Source organism: Sus scrofa, chromosome 4 (genome assembly GCF_054392235.1).
Source record: "Sus scrofa isolate SSC_HxYL_T2T_F1_AM1 chromosome 4, Sscrofa_HxYL_maternal_Yorkshire_Landrace_v2.0, whole genome shotgun sequence".
NCBI lineage: Eukaryota > Metazoa > Chordata > Mammalia > Artiodactyla > Suidae > Sus > Sus scrofa.
Window position 1 is genome coordinate 81,724,995 of NC_139386.1, and position 17,047 is coordinate 81,742,041.

The 17,047-nt window shown below is 45.8% G+C and overlaps 1 long non-coding RNA gene across 1 annotated transcript; it reads right to left on the reverse strand.

The window, feature by feature from the left end:
• Nucleotides 1–907: 907 nt before the first annotated feature.
• LOC146403890 (uncharacterized) lies at nt 908–8,908 on the reverse strand. Its single transcript, XR_014843826.1, has 2 exons — nt 6,925–8,908; nt 908–2,167 (listed from the first exon to the last, which is right to left on the reverse strand). It is a non-coding gene; the product is annotated as an uncharacterized LOC146403890 (long non-coding RNA).
• Nucleotides 8,909–17,047: the final 8,139 nt, after the last annotated feature.

Genomic DNA, 17,047 nt, shown 5'->3' on the forward strand with positions numbered 1-17,047 from the left:
GCAGGTCAAAGGATCTCAACCAACCTTGTAGGAGCTTTGGAAGCAAGAGCTGCCTGGTGGTGTGTCCAGGTCTGGGCCAGCTGGCCAGGCCTCTCTCCTCCTCCTCTCCATCCCCGGATGTGGCGGCCTCGGGCCATGCGGAGGCTCCTGGCGGCCACTCTGCTGTCCACACCCTGCAGCTTGGGTGGAGTCTGGGCAGTGTGTGTCCACCTCTGTCACACTCATCTTCACCACAGGTCTCTATCGTTCCTGAACCCTGACCATGGAGAGGTTCTGTGTTGGGTGTGAAACTGAAATTTGGGTATGGGTGTGCTGAACGCAGACTTGCCTGAAAGTGACACTTCGTTGCCCAAATGAGATTGCAGTTAGAGCTGAATTAGAGCCCCGGTGAAGGGATAGGAGGACGCAGATTCAGCAGGATGTATTTTAAGGCAATTGGAGAAAAATAACACTGCTTCCTGCTGGATTCTTGCAAAGTTTGGCCCACGTGATAGATGGAACAAATGGCCTCAATTCTCTCTCTCTGACCTGCCTCAGTCTCTGTCTCTCCCTCTCTCTCTCTCCACATCCTCTTCCATGTGATTTTCAGATCTTCCCATATGGATTTGGACTTGCTTTGGGCAACAGAATGAGGCAGAGATGATGATGTGGTTTTTCCAACCTAGACCTTAAGAGTCTTCAAAATTTCTGCTTTCTTTTGCTCATCTGCCATCACCACTGGCAGGACACTGGTCCCAGGAGGAAGAGGGAGCAGAGCCGCAGAGGCCAAGCTGCTTTGCCAATCCCAATAGAGAGAAGAATCCTTAGCTGACCCGCAGATACATAACTACAGGTGATTTCTACCAACCTGTAGCCAACCCATAGAGGCATGATGCAAAAATGACAATCATTGTATTAAGTCACTTAGTTTGAGGTGGTTTGTTATATTTTAATATATAACTAGATATAGTTCATTAGAATAAATATATCCAGAGTATATTTACATATAACATTCTTTTTTCCATTGAGGAGTTCATTCATTTCTTATTAACTTGTTAAAGCTCTTTGTATACTGAGGATCGGTTTTGCATTTTACAATGATAGAAAACAATCTCAAAAGACACACTAAAAACCCCAGCCATTTTCCATTTATAAGTTGAATAATTTATTATTCTAATAAGATATTTATACAAATTTTAGTTATTCCCACAGTCATATTCATTCATTTGCGTGACTTCCTGAAATAATCACAGAAATTTCAGGATTAGAAGGAAACTGGAGGTTAGTGATGACTGATATTTTCTTAATTCCTTCCACAATTTAATTAAAGCTCTGCACTCTATTCTCAGAAAGAAAACACATTTAGAAAATACTCTGCACACAATTTAAGGGGGGGATTTTGCAGAGCTCCTGAGCTTCAGGAGCACCCTGGATTCAAACACTTTAACACATGACTAGCAACACAGAGCTTGTTATTACAGATAGAACCAACATTAGCCCACAGTAAGGTTAAACTCGGGGTGTCTGAACAAGCAAAACATCTGTAGCAGGTGTTGAATTTGAACCAAATAGATTATTGGTTTTTGGTCACTTGGGCTAAAGTCTTCATCTAAACTGAGTAATTTCTTTGACTCCTAACTGCAAGTTAGTGGTGTAAATAGAGTTAGAATTCTCCTTTAAGGTGGATTTTAATTTTCTTGGCAAAGGACCAGCTCCTAAAATTGAGTGATTCTTCACTCTCTTCAGAGCCACTTCTCTGGCCGCAATTTTTCTTTCTGACAGTTTCCTGGGCAGCCACTTTATGAGCACATAGGGTACTACCGACAGGAGTGCATGGAAATCACCCAGTTGTGGCAGAGGAACAAGTGCCAGCAGACTGGTGCCATCAAGCAGATTTCATCAGACTTTGTTTTCACAGTCCGACCTGACATAATAAAGTACCACAGTTCTGGTATTTATAACTATTTTTGGCTGTGCCCACGGCACACGGAGTTCTGAGGCATGGGGATGGAACCCAAGCCACAGCAGTGACAATACTTGGTCCTTAACCACAAAGCCACCAGGGAACTCCAAGTCTGTTGGAGTTTATTTTATTTTTTTTACTTTATTTTATTTTATTTTATTTTTGTCTTTTCTAGGGCCACTCCCATGGCATATGGCAGTTCCCAGGCTAGGGGTCTAATCAGAGCTGTAGCCACCAGCCTATGCCAGAGCCACAGCCATGCGGGATCCGAGCCACGTCTGTGACTTACACCACAGCTCATGGCAATGCCAGAGCCTTAACCCACTGAGCAAGGCCAGGGATTGAACCCTCAACCTCATGGTTCCTAGTTGGACCCGTTAACCACTGAGCCACGACAGGAACTCCAAGATGCTCTTTCTTATGACAAGTCAGGACTCGAAAGCAGGTGTCCATCAGATTACGTCCTAGAGACTCGGATCCATCTTACCTTTGAGAGATGTCTCAGCTGAGTGCTGGGAAAGCAAGATCTGTGAATTAACGAAGAGACAGAGGAAACGGAGTGAATAATTAGACTACGAAGAGCCCTGGGCCACCTGGGCCAGGGACTTAGAAAGAGGCAGGTGCGTGCAGCCACGAGCCCCAGCAGAGAACATGCAGGAAAAGAAATTCATGCTTTGTGTTGGAACTTGGCCTCGGTCAGACTTGTTCCGCTGTCCTCTCACTTCACAGAAGCATCATCTCTGCACAGGCGAGCAGGACAGGGGCAAATGGCATGTCTGCTTGTTGACAAGCTCCATGCGTGTTTGCATCCTCCAGGACCCGGGGAGTGAACCCTGAGCTTCACTCCAGGAGCATCACTCAAAGAGCACAAAATTCATCACAGTGAAATGTGACGCTGGTACCTCACTGGAAATGTAAAGGCTTAAGGAAAATAAAACCCAAAAAACCTTCTTATTTTTCTTTGACATCACCCAGATTAGTGAAAAAGCAAAATAAAATGACTCTTGGAAGTATTCAGTTATACAGTGTACATTTATTACCAGTAAAGAGAAAAGTATTGTCTCAGAAACCTGAGCACACTAGACCATTGCCCATATTCATAAAAGAAATTACATCATTGATTAATCCTTCATTTCATCAGGCCTGGTTGAAAAAAGCCATTTAGTCACAAACAGCTATGTATTTAGTCCCATTTCCCTTTTCTTTGTAATTTATTGTTTCTCTGCAATTACTTGATTTATATCACTATTAAAAGACAACATTCACAGTCAAGGGAAGGATAGCACTTAATTTCCTGCCCAGGCAGGTGGTGTTAAATGCTGAAGATGAACGGCCCTGCAGGAAGCGGCTGTGGCCTTGAAGTTAACAACCCTATCAATTAATTGGTTATCTTGGATAAGTGTGGATTACCTGCTAATGTTGAAATTTCAATTAAAAACAGTAGTCAAGGGAGTTCCTGTCGTGGCTCAGCGGTAATGAACCTAAGATCCATGAGGAGGCAGGTTCAATCCCTGGCCTTGCTCAGTGGGTCAGAGATCCGGTGTTGCCATGAGCTGTGGTGTAGGTCCCAGGCGTGGCTTAGATCCTGCATTGCTGTGGCTGTGGTTTAGGCCTGCAGCTGTAGCTCCAATTCGACCCCTAGCCTGGGAACCTCCATGTGCCGCGGATGTGTTCCTAAAAAGCGTAAAACAAAAACAAAAACAAACAAACAAAAAAACAGTAGTCAGGTGGCAATAAAACAAGAGTTGAGAGCAGCTAAATTGCAAAAGTGCCAAGAATTTCTAGGCATATCTAGAGGGAGAAATGTTTACACAGCATAAAAAGAAGCAAGTTAATTACTGATCTCCACTGCTTAGAAAAAAATTGAAAAAAACATAAATTTATGATTTTACTCATTGTAATGTTCCAAAATAATGATAAATAAATATAATTTTCCAATAAGATAGAAAAACCCATGTACTGAGAATCGTGTTCTTTCCACAGTCACTCATCTATCCAGTAACTAACTGGGATGCTTTAGTTACTAGTCCTGATTTTTGTCTTAAAAAAGGAATTATTCTCTTTTTTCTTATGACTGATTCCTATACCAAAGATACTGTAATTTGAAACTTAAAAAAATATTGTTGAAAGTAAGTGATTACCAACCCCCCCATCAACACACACACACACACACACACACACACACACACACACACACACACTCAGGATGGGGAAAGAGGCAGCAAGAGAGGGAGAGAGAGAAGGAGAGGTCACGCAATGGTCTTACCTTGAGTCACCGCCCCAAACCAAGGCTGGGACAAGAGCTACGTCTTCGGAAACTTCGAAGCAGAGCCTGTGATGGTGATTTGAGCTGAGTAGGTTTATCAGTAAATTGCTCTCTGTGTCAACATGTAAGGGAGTAGAGACAGGGCTCTGGCCTAACAGAGAAGCTGGACAGTGATGCGCTTGCAACAGAGGCCCAGCCAGTCCCTCTGTGAGCTCTGAATCTGCACAGCTGTCTCACATTGGGGGTCAAACCTCTGCACTCCAACACTGACCCATCATTGAGGGTTACCTGGTGCTGGGAATGTAGCATAGCCTTAGGTAATGCAGCGCCTTTAGTGACAAGAAATTCTTGGACAGCTGGCAGCACACAGGCTTCTAAACCCGGGGCACGAGTGCACTCCAACCCGGCCCCCCAGCATCGTCCACGGCTTGCAATGAAGTAGACTGTTTTGGGAAGTGATCACAAGGAAAAAGATAGCTTTGGGAGGACCGGGGTGGGGGGGGGAGCGGTGAAAGGCGAGGAGGAAGGACTCAACTCAGGAGGATTAGTTCACAAGTTGCTGGTCCCTGCTGTGCACAGCTGGGGCTCTTGGTGAGAAGCCCCCAAGGAACTTCGCAGAATGCACAGAAACGCCCATTGGAGACCTGGGAAACTGGAGCTTTCACGGACTGGCTTCATTCCCCAGGGGACAAGGGCTGCTCCAGGCCAGTTACTCCCTGACACTTTCAGGTCATGCTTGTGCCCAGAGAGCTGAGCGGACTGCTAGAGGACACACACATTACTGCGGCCAGGACTCTGTGGCAGAAAGCAAGGGCCACCCAGTCACCTGGCATGAGGAGCTCTCAGGCCACACCACGTGCTACACCTCGCTGCTAGAGCAGGGCCAGAGCAAAACAGGGGGCTGGGAGGGGCTCAGAGAGCCAGTACATCATCGGAGCTTGGCCTTTTCTGTTCTTAATAACTACTTGACATAAGATTGTCACTCTTTCTTGCTTAGCTGGCGAACTCATACCTGGGAGTTCAATATTTACTGGCTTTATTCAATATTTATTGCGTCTTTCCACTAAAGAAGTACCACCAAAAATAATCTGTCACATTTAGGCAAGCAAGATGAAAATCTTTGGAACAGTGTTGAAAACAGTCTAAGAACTTGAATATTTACCTCCTTTGGAGCAAAAGAGATTTAGGGAGAGGTATTCAGGCTTTTATGTTGGTCTTTATCATGAAAAGTCTGGTAGCACGTGCTTCCTCACTTAGCATCCTCAGGATGCATGGTACATATATAAATTTTCCAAGTAACTCAAATTTATAGAGTCTTAGAAAGTAGTGTCATATTTGAGAGCATCTAATAAAATTCACCTTATTTCTGGCAGGATGAACTGATGCCAGCGTGGGATAAATCACCTTGGCAGTGGCACACTGTCAATTAGGAACCAAAGACTAGAACTCAGGTTTCTTGACTGCAGTTCAGTATTTTTTCCACCCAAGACTTTATTTCCTCCCACACAACATTTTTCTCCATCTTTTTCCTCCTAATTGTGACCAAATGTGTATGTTAGTTCCTAGACTTTTTCAGCGGTGTACACTGAACATAATTTATCAGTTATGTAAGAATATTACTTAGCTGAGCATGAGCTGGTCTTCCCTCTCTAAACAAAGCAATAAATGCTTGCTTTGCAGATGGCAGATACAAGCTTTCCTCAAAAACAGACATTTTCAAAAAAAAAAGGGTTCCCCTTGTGGCTCAGTGGTTAACAAATCCAACTAGGAACGATGAGGTTGTGGGTTCGATCCCTGGCCTTGCTCAGTGGGTTGAGGATCCGGCATTGCTGTGAGCTGTGGTGTAGGTCTCAGACTCAGCTCAGATCCCATATTGCTGTGTCTCTGGCGTAGGCCGGTGGCTGTAGCTCTGATTAGACTCCTAGCCTGGGAACCTCCATATACCACGGGTGTGGCCCTAAAAGGACAAAAGACAAAAAAAAAAAAAAAAAAAGACATTTTCATGTGAAAGATGGAAAGAGACTTTCACCTTGGAAATAGTGACATGGTGGGATTGGGTGAGACAGGAGAGTGTGGCCACCAGTGTGGGGGTGCTGCTCAGAGAGTCAGCGCCCAGGACACAGAACAGCGAGGAGAAGGGCCACAGACCCTAATAGGGTGATTGCTTGGGCACTAACGCTGGAGCAGCTGGACTGTTTGACTCCTGCCTACGCACTCAGCCCAGCTGCCCAACTGGCTGCAACCGAACTGCTGCCCCCAGGACGCGTGTGGACTCAGGGCAGAGGGACAGAACCAGGCTTTGGGTCAGAGGAAACCTGCTATCTGGCAAAAGGAAGTAACAGAATAACCTGCCCATCTAGCCTATAGCTCTAGACTGAAAGATACCTTTTTCTCTAGAGAATTTGTAACTCTGAAGAAGTCCTTTAGCATTTAATTTATGTTACTTTTGTAGTCTGGTTAATCACAAGCTCAGAATTAAATTAAAATGCCCTCTGAATAACCATGTCCTGGATTCTTGTAGAAAAAAATCACGTGATGAAAATATTCTCAATCAAACCTCCTTCAGAATTACCTGCGATAGACTAGAAACAGACTCACAGACTTTGAAAACAAACGTATGGTTACCAAAGGGGCCAGGTGGAGGTGAGGGAGGGACTGAGGGTTTGGGATTGGCTTATGCACACTGAGGTCTATGGAATGATTGGCCAACAGGGACCTGCTATAGGGCACATAGAACTCTACCCAGTATTCTGTGATCATCTATGTGGGAAAAGAATCTGAAAGAGAAAGGATGTGTGTACACGGATAACTGAATCACTTTCTTGTACAGCAGACACGATCAGAACCTTGTAAATTAACTATCCTTCAATAAAACTCTTTAAAAAGATATAAAAAATAGTAAAACAAGAATTACCTGCAGTAAAGCTCTGCTGGGCATGGCCTCACAGTCAAAATCACAAAACATCCACAGTGGAGACCACAGTGGTAGAAGGGCTCCGATGGACACAAACACAGGAATGATCAGTCAGTGAACTTAAATGAGGCAGTATTTGAAATCTCCAAAGAAATGAAGGAGGAAGTTACAACATTGGCAAGAAACAAGATGCTATCAAATAAGAAAAGGCAGATTTGAAAAAGAATAGAAACTTGAAAAACAAAACCTGAAATCACTGAAATTAAATACCTAGTGGATAGTGCAAACAGCAGAGTAGACACAGCTTAGAGGAAATTCAGAAACCAGAAAGATGACTTGAAAGTACTTCTAATACAGCACTAAGAGATGAGGGACTATAAAATATGTGGGAGAAGCAAAGAGACCTAGAGAATTGTGGTCTAATGGGTACTCCACATTCCAGAAGAAAAGAATGCAGAGAGTGAAGATGGAATATTTAAGGAAAGGGGGGCTGAGAAGTTAAAAAATTGTCAAAAGGCATATAAACTCATAGTCAAGAGGGACACAGTATTCTCAGCAGGATACTTTTTTTTCAAAAAAAAAAAAAAGCTCTCAGATAATTGCAGTTAAAGAGCTGAGCTGAAAGAGCAAAGACAAAGCTCTTAAAAGCAGAGGAAGAGCAAAGACAAGTTGTCACAAAGAGGTGGTACTTAGACTACCGGCTGACTTGATTCAAGGACAATGGGGAAAGAACCTGAAAAAGAATGGATGCTTACATCTGTAGCTGAATCACTTTGCTGTACAGCAGAAGTGGTCACAACATTGTAAATCAACCATACATCAATAAAACTTTAAAAAATGAAAGAAAAAAGAAAGACAATGGAACCCCAAAAGAAGTGTAATAGCATCTACACTTCAGACTCAGGGAAAATAACAATCACTCTAAAAGTATGTAATCAGCCTTTCATTACAAAATAAATACAAAATGAAGACCCTGTCAAATGAACATTCCTAACTGAAGACATTTGTAACCATCAGACTCTCAGTGAGAGAACTTTTTTGAAGGAACTTGAGGAAGAAAGTCATGGTTCCCAGTAGGAGGTCTGGGTGCAAAAAGACCTGTATATACCAACTAAACTTGATAAATTGTACTGTATTTATAAAATTGTATTACCTTCACATGTGTTATATAATCCTGCTCAATCAGTTATTTTTCCCAGAATTAACATATTTGCAGAATTTGTTTATTCCATCTCTTTCAATTGACTGTGGCATTGATCAGTCTTTCTTTCTTTTTTTTTTTATTTTATTTTCCCACTGTACAGCAAGGGGGTCAGGTTATCCTTAGATGTATACATTGCAATTACAGTCTTTCTTTCTTCCTGCTTTAGTTGTCTGAACATACCCCATTTACAGGGGAGTTTGCATACTAGCCCTGATGTCATTTTCCAAATCATTTCCATTATGACCATTTGCCTCTGTTTCATAAAATAGATTAACCAGCTCCTGCACGGTAGACAACGAAGGCACATATCAGGCTTCAATGTCAAAGTGAACACTTGACATTTTCCTCACACTTTAATTTTACTTGTATGACTCATCTCTGCTTTCATTCAAATGAAAATTTCTGTGCAACCCGGGAAGGTGAAAAGATCACACGATAGGATTCAAAGAAAGAAGTCAATTCCCAGTTCTTCCAGTTGTTAGATGATCGTGATTATGCAACTTAACCCCTCAAAGACTGTTTTTACTTTTGAAATAAAGTTACTCTGTATAAATGAAGAGGTTACTATGATCGAATGAGATATTATCATAGAAAGCACTTGGACAAAAATCAAAGGCTCCCACAAATTTTATTGTTATCATCAGTACAAAGATATGCTACATTGATTCTGAAATCAGAAAAAAAATAAACCCTATACCTTTGAAATAAAGCTGGGTTCAAATTTTGCTGTATTATTGAAAATATCTGTATGTCGGTTCTAATTTTATTTACTTTTATCTCTTCACCTACTCCCTCTGCTGTTTGACTGGCATTGTTTTCCTAGTCTGTCAAACTGGGAGGCAAGGGCTGGAGGTCAGGAATAATATCAAACAGAAGTCACCTCTGTGTCACCGGAAATATTCTTGTAATTATCTATTTCTAAAGGTAGATTATTCAAACATTCTGTATTTTGGGGGGTAGTTTGTAGGACTAGGCTTTGATCTTCTTTTAAAACATCACTCTCTGGGTACAGTCTAAAAGCTTTTAATCTTAATGGCACAGGCTTTAAAAATGCCAGAAATTGGAGGAGGTCTTATAAGACAAAGGAGTCAGTCAGAGATGGTATTATTAGATGTCAGGAGCTATTGTGGCTTCTCCACTCAGGGGATTTTTGTTTCTAGACTCTGAGTGCTAACTGAATAACTGTGAGATTTATTGCAAAACAAGAGACATTTTTGGCAAAGCAGTGCCTGCAGATACAAAGCTTGTTCTGGGTCTGAACTTTTGGAGTCATGAACTGCTAAGTTTTGTTAAGCTCCGTGAGTTTATTGATCTTAAAAGTGCACAGTGCTACCAGGATTCAAAGGAATGCACCAGCTCATTTTCTCTAGATTTATTATCCCTTTAGTCCTGCCACTTTGCTCATAATGTTGCTTTAAGATGTATATAAGAAAAGGGGAAAGAAAATGCTATTAAAGTTGGTGAATTAAACATAACTCCTGTCTCAAGTTAATGCTGCCTTTCAAACACACGCTAACATTCTATCACATCTGATAGAATGCATTTGCTTCTTTCCTGTGAAATGTACCATATGATCTGCCATTATTCTTCGCTCAGTAAGTCAAACATATGTTTCATAGATTCCAGATACTGTATTGGGATGATCAGTAACCATATCATTATGAATATTTATTAAGTCAAATTGTGTGAGAGGCCCTGGTCTCACCCTGGAGGTTCTGCAGCCCCTCCTACTCCCCCCGCCACTCAAGAACGAGGCAGAAGAAAGCTGTTCAGGGACCAGGAGCCCTCAGTTCCCAGGTAAACCAGTTATCCTCCAAATCAGGACCTATCACCTGCTCAGTGGACAGCGCCTCTGTCACATCCCTGCTTGCGAGGCTGGGCATCAGCACTCACGGCGACACCTGAAGACTCAAGCCTCCTGACCTTTTGTTCTCCCCTGAAACTCATGTTTTTACAGATAAAGTGAAATCCTAAGACAATCATATGAACTATGAGCAACACTTCAAATGCACTCATGTTCTTCAAATGGCTTTTCTCAGAAGCCGAAGATCAAGTGCCTTCAGCTAGAGGCCAGCCCGTGTTTTCAAGCAGGGCAGGGCACTGAAGGTGGGGTCCTCTCCCCCAGACCCACGGGGGTGCCCTATCCAGGAGGGAGGGGTGGCTTCAGAAAACGTCTGTGGGAAGGCTCCTCAGGGGAACCCCTCTCGCTGAGCCTCCGCTGAGCCACGGGGCAGGGGGGGGGTGGAATTCTAGAAAGGCGCCTTGGGATTAGCGTGAAGGGAGCATGTGCAATGGCAGAGCTAGGACGGGAGCCCGCTGCTTCAAGGGAAAACAGGCCAGACAGACAGACAGAAAAAAGAAGAGTCCCATCGTGGCTCAGTAGTTAACGAATCTGCGTAGTATCCATGAGGATGCGGGTTCCATCCACGGCCTTGCTCAGTGGGTTAAGGATCCAGCATTGCTGTGAGCGGTGGTGTAGGTCTAAGATACTGTGGCTGTGGTGTAGACCAGCAGCTGCAGCTCTAATTCGACCCTAGCCTGGGAACCTCCATGTGCCTCGGGTGTGGCCCTAAAAAGACAAACAACAACAACAACAAAATCTAAGAAAGAAAAAATACAAGAATCCCTTGACATGTTCATGTTTCTGCAAGACTGAGACAGATGCAGTTACATGAGTTGTGGTACCGCCAGGACCCTCGTGGGGATCATGGACAGAGTCTAAGGAGCTGACACACGTGGGTGGCATGTGACCTCCTGGCCTGGCAAGGCTGGGTCAGCGGCCATCTCTCTCTACAGCCAGCAAGGCCACCCTGAGACAACATCTGGCTGCATCCGGGCCTCTATAGCATGTGAAGCTGACTGTTCTGACTTCAGTGGAAACCTACCCGTGCTGATTAGAGGGGGTGGGTGCCTCTGCCTGGGGCACCGCTGTCATGATGCATGGTTTCATCTTTCAGAGACAACTCACAAGCAAGTTCTTCCCAAGCACGCCAAGGCCAAGGCCAGGCAAGACCATTCAGAAGACAAACACAAGCACATAAGCTTTCAAAACAGCCTAAGGAAAAGCCACAAGTGACTCTGTGCCCGTGGATATCAGTTAAATGGATGGTTGGGAAGGCCATGCCCGGCACCCTTCTCCCGGCCAGGAGGTCCCTCATGGACCAGAAAACATGGTTCTGAGATGAAATGGACCTGTACCTCACACTCTGCAACAGAGGCTTTAATAAAAGCCTATGCAGAAGGTGTGGGATGAACTGAGGGACCAGCGAAGGATGGATTTGACACCCCAACAAAAATTCAGGGGATAGGGTGCCCAGCCACCCCTCTGCCTGGAGGGGCAGAGGAAGGAGGGGTTTCTGCCTTCTGAGGGAGGTCCTCAGTGGAGCTGAGCCTCCAGCCAGGGTTACAGGGGACCAGGGAAAGAGGCTGAGCACAGCCCTGGCAAGAGGGAGCTGGGCAACAGCAGGACTCCCCCCCGCCGCCCTGCCCTCTGATTTCTGCAGGCGCCTCCCTTACTGCACCCAACAGAACGCTCCAGACTCCACAGCTGGAGATGTGCCCGGGCACAGAGAACACCCATGTGGCTCTGGGGAGAAGGGAAAGCTGGCATCCTCAGGCCCCGCTGCATCCTTGACCCTAAACATCATGGGAGCTGAAAGCCAGGGACCTTGTCTAATACAGACAGGGCCCCACCTTCAGAGTGTCCCACCCCGCAGCCACCCAGATGGGTGGGCGTCTCCCTTCCCAAGGTGCAATATCAGGGAGGAACAGCCTGGATCCAGGCAGAAAGAGGCAGGTGTCTTCCACACCAGCCACCTGACGTCACCCTGCCTCCCAGGTAAGGGTTCCATCATCAGAGAACTCAGTATGGACCTCCATGTGTGGATGTCTGTTCTCCTGTTCAAATGTGAATCACAAGTCTGATTCTATGTATAAGGCCCATACAGACCCCAGGGCAGTTCTCCTGGTCCAAGGTTGTATTTTACATTCCCTGCCTGTGGCACCAGTGGGTGACCTCTGCTTCCTTAAGTCTCTGTGCTCTTGCTTCCGCAGAGTCTGGTCCTCTTTTTTTCTCCTCCCTTTATGCCCATCATCATCTGTCCCCTTTGCCGGCTCCTTGTGAGATGGCGGGGCTCCAGCACATTTTCTCATTGGCCTGGTGTTCCTGCATTCCCACCGGGGCGCCCTCATTCCCTTCCCGAGATCTCACTGCTCTTGGTCTCTGCAACGCCAACGCCTGGCGGATGCGCCCGCAGCACGCGAGCTCGCGCATGGGCACACACACGCAAGTGCCTCACAGATGCCTCAAACAGCCTCGCGGAACCCAAGCTCACCATGTTCTCCCCGACTTTGCTGTGAATTCTCCTCTCTTTCCTGCTTCAGTTAATGGCACCGTCATCCTCTTGGTCACTCAAGCATCAGCCTAAAGTAATTCTAGGCTCGTCCTCCTTCCTAACTTCCAGGTTCATTCAAACCACAAGTATTGCCAATTTAATTTTCTAAACGGTTCTCAAAATGATCATCTCTCTGTTTTCTCAGCAACTGCCAGGCATTCAGGTTGAATCAGCTCTCACCTCGACCGTGACGATGGCTTTAGCACTTACTCTCCCAACCCGGCCTCCTCAGACCCGCACCTCCGCCCCCACCACGCAGTTCGCGCGGTGCCCCAGCGCAGCTCCTCCCTCTGCGCGCTGGCTGACCTTCTGGTTCTTTGCTTCTATTTCCCTCCTAACTCCACGGCTCTCACCTTAGCACCGTGGCTGCTGACAACACTGCAAACACATCTCCCGTCCAGAGTTCACACCTTTGCACAGGTGCTTCGGTGCCTTTTTCCTGGTACATCTTACTCAAACTCCAAGCCCTACCTGGACACCCACCTTGCCTCTACCATCAGAGATAATCCAGCCGCCTTTGGACGCACATGTCTTTATGCAATTTACTGCTTTGAGTTCCCATACTTTCTCTCCTCCATAACCTGGCACCAGACAAAGAATTGGCATGGAAGTTTGAAATCCATGGATTTGGTCTAATCAAGAGTTTCAGTACAAGAGTTCCCATAGTGGCTCAGCAGGTTAAGGACCTGTCGTTGTCTCTGTGAGGATGCAGGTTCCATCCCTGGCCTTGCCCAGTGGGTGAAGGACCCTGCATTGCCGCAAGCTGCTGTGTAGGGTGCAGATGAGGTTCAGATCCAGTGTTGTCTTGGCTGTGGGTGTAGATTGAAGCTGCAGCTCCAATTCAGTCCTCAGCCCAAGAACTTCCATATGCTGCAGGTGTGCCCACAGAAAGAAAAAAAAAAAGTGTTTACGTGCAAGAAGTTTCAGATTTAAACCCCAACCCCGGGGGCACGGGGACATCCCCCTTTGTGTATGGGGCACAATAAGATGCCTTTTCATCATAACAGTGAGTGATTCTGATTCAGCTCGGTGCTCCACATCTGCTCTCATCCTCTCCAACGCAATGCACTGACGAAAGAAGAGTGATACTTCAAGAGGCCTAGGTCTGAGATTGCCGCTTCCCTGCCTGCCATCCTTCAGCGTCTGCTTCTCTGAGGCTGACATCCACCCCCACTGGCTGGAGCCTAGTGGGCTCTGAGCCTTGGCTGCCCTTTGACCTGGTGCCACATCTCCCTGGACCCCCAGACCCAGGCTCCTTGCCCTTCCTCAGGTCCACAGGTGTGTCCTCTCCTCCCCAGGGTCTCTCCACCTTCACCTGGCGAACTCCCACGCAGCCTCAGATGTTAGCTCCAGTGCCACTTGGTACCGAGTCAGGTCTCCTGACATCTGTCTCCAGGACCCCTATGGACATGAGCAACTGGTACACCTGCAACAGCTCACAGGGTTCCTCCATGCCAAAGACGTGAAGGGGACTTGAATCTTGAATGTGGTGACTGGCTGACAGATACTCATTACTTAAGTGTCTCGAGGAAGGGGAGCCATTTTTCATCTCATACAAACATGCTACCTTGGCTCTCGGCCTCTCGTTTTATTAAACACTTTTCCTATGGAGCACTTACCAGAGTTAACTGTATCTATTATTAATTATTCATAAAATTTTAATAATTCAGTTCTGTCTCACGCAAGACTGCACTTCCTCTTTGGGAAGGGATTGCCTCTGCCTTGTTTACTTTTGCACCCTCAGAATCCTGCCTCATCTTCCACGAGAAGACACGGAGCAAAGTCCGACGAGTGAAGCCATCTGGAGCTGGCTGCATCCTGGCTTTCTCAGGGCTGCCATGGCTGCATCCACGATCCTACGCAAGTGAAACTGCTCCCTTCAGCTCTACCGCATCGCAGGTTTGTGTCTAGTGCTGGAGACTCAAGAAAGCAAACCGATCACCACGTGCTGATGGGCTTCCTACTCTATACGACAGAAATGCCAAAGCATCCACAACCCAAGATGCTCGCAGCATTAACCATTAAAAAAATGACTGAAAACACATTTTCACAGCTTTCCAAGTGCTTGACTTGTAGTGGCAAGCGTAGTGTTTGTATGAAGCAGAATGGCAGGTGGTGAGAAAATGCTACGAAGTTTAATAATATGTGTTTTATATCAGCGTAGAACAGGGTACAGCATCCTGGCAGCTTTTTTCCCTCTCTATAAGCTTTACTCCAATATCATGATAACATTTCATGACAACCTGACCTCATAAGCAGCTCTCCTCACTGTGTTTGGAGACACAAGCCAGGTTCTCCTGGCAACTACAGCCACCTGAAGGCTTCTTAATGCTCTGCATGTTCTGGCTTCACTTTATTTTTGGCCATTAAATTGGAAAAAAAAAAAAACCTGAAATGAAACAAAATTACTTTAATCATAATTACTATTTTTTTTTTTTAGCTTAAAAAGTGTCTTTTTTGCCACACCCTTGGCGTATAGAAGTTCCTGGGCCAGGGATCGAATCTGAGCCTGCAGCTTCGAACTACACCACAGCTGCAGCAACACGAGATCCTTAACCCACTGCACCACCAAGACTGTCTTAACTAGGAGAATTTCCTTACCCGTGATCAGACTTAGAACATCATCTGATAGTCTGAACGCCCCAGGCTAAGTTCTGCATTCTGCTTTCAATATAGAAGTATTTTTCCAGCAAAATCCCTCCACATACTACATGTATATGTGTGAGAGAGAGAGAGCGAGCAAGAGTTTGAATTATTGGAATTGTACCAACTTTTGGACACTTCTTTAAAGTTTTCACGTCTTTTAAAACTTCTTTCTTTCTCTCTCCTTCTTCCTTCCTTTCTTTTTGCTTTTCAGGGCCACACTCTTGGCATATGGAAGTTTCCAGGCTAGGGGTTGAATCAGAGCTACAGCTGCTGGCCTACGCCACAGCTCACGGCAATACCAGATCTTCAACCCACTGAGCAAGGTCAGAGATTGAACCTGCAACCTCATGCATGGTTCCTAGTTGGATTCGCTTCTGCTGCGCCACATTGGGAACTCCTATCTTTTCAAATAATACCTTTCCTTGTCTTCTGTTTTGTTTCTGGGAAATACCTCCTCGCGTGTTGTTTTGTCTTTTGGGGAAAAGTGGCTCTACTCTTGTCCCCTTACATGAAATCATTCTGTTCAATCAGCAGATGGTAAGAGGCAGAAACACCTCCATTTGAACACAGCTCCTTACCAGCTGTGCAAGCCACCTATGTGCCCCCAAACCAAAAAAAACCCCTATGTGGCAAATAAGTGCAAAACTGTTGACACCCCTTCAAAAGTGTGTGGCACAGCAGCGATTGTGCCTCAGTGCTGAATTTGGAGACAGACAGATAGGTAAAAAAGGCTGATAGATGGATAATTATGCCCTTCTCAATTACTTCCCTTGAACAGAAGTATTATTTCTACTTTTTTGCTGACTTGGATACTGCTCAGTTTTTGTGAACTTCAAACAAAGCATCTTGCGGGGCTGGTGCTGCAGAGCCTGGGATCACAGTGGCGGGAAGTGAGCCTCCAGACATCTGGAGATCTGTCTGCCGTCTTCCTGACAGAGACGGACTCCCACATTTGCATTCTTCTAATGAAAATCTGCCATCAGACTTTCACATAAGATTTGATAATATTTATTTTCAAAACTCCTAAGGATGGAATTCCCTGGTGATTCAGTGGGTTAAGGATCTGGCATTGTCACTGTTGTGGCGCAGGTTTGATCCCTGCCCTGGAACTTCCACATGCAAGGGCGTGATCAAAAAAAAAAAAAAAAAAAAAAAGAAAGACCTCCTAAGGTGCCCAGTGCTGCCCATTTCCCGGTGGGTCGAGACTCTGGTGTCCCCTTTGGGCATCACGGTATCTTGGAAGGGGCAGGTGCTCTTGTCTGCTGCCAGTGACGGATACAATGGCTCTATGGGCCATTACAGTGCCCAGCTGCAGCAGAGGATGTGAGCTGCGGGCAGCAGCACAGGGCTGTTTGTCTCAAGAAGTCAGCCACTCCTAGACAGGCGTCCACCCTGGAGACTCAGGTCTGCGGTCTCCCAACATCCTGCCTCCAACCCCACCCACCAAGCGGAACATCCCTGGCGTCCTTCAGGGTGCATCTCAGCCTCTGAGTCCTGGCTTCCCTCCCCCAGCTGACCTTTGCTTTCCTGCCTTTTGGTCATCGTAGAGGGCCTCTTTGACCAGCAGAATCTGATCCTGCGACTGGCAGAGCTAGGAGAAGGAATGGTGACTGAATTTCTCTTGGGGCTCAGGTTATTGGAAGCTTCAGAGAACAAGTGCCGTCGTGACAGAACGAATGTG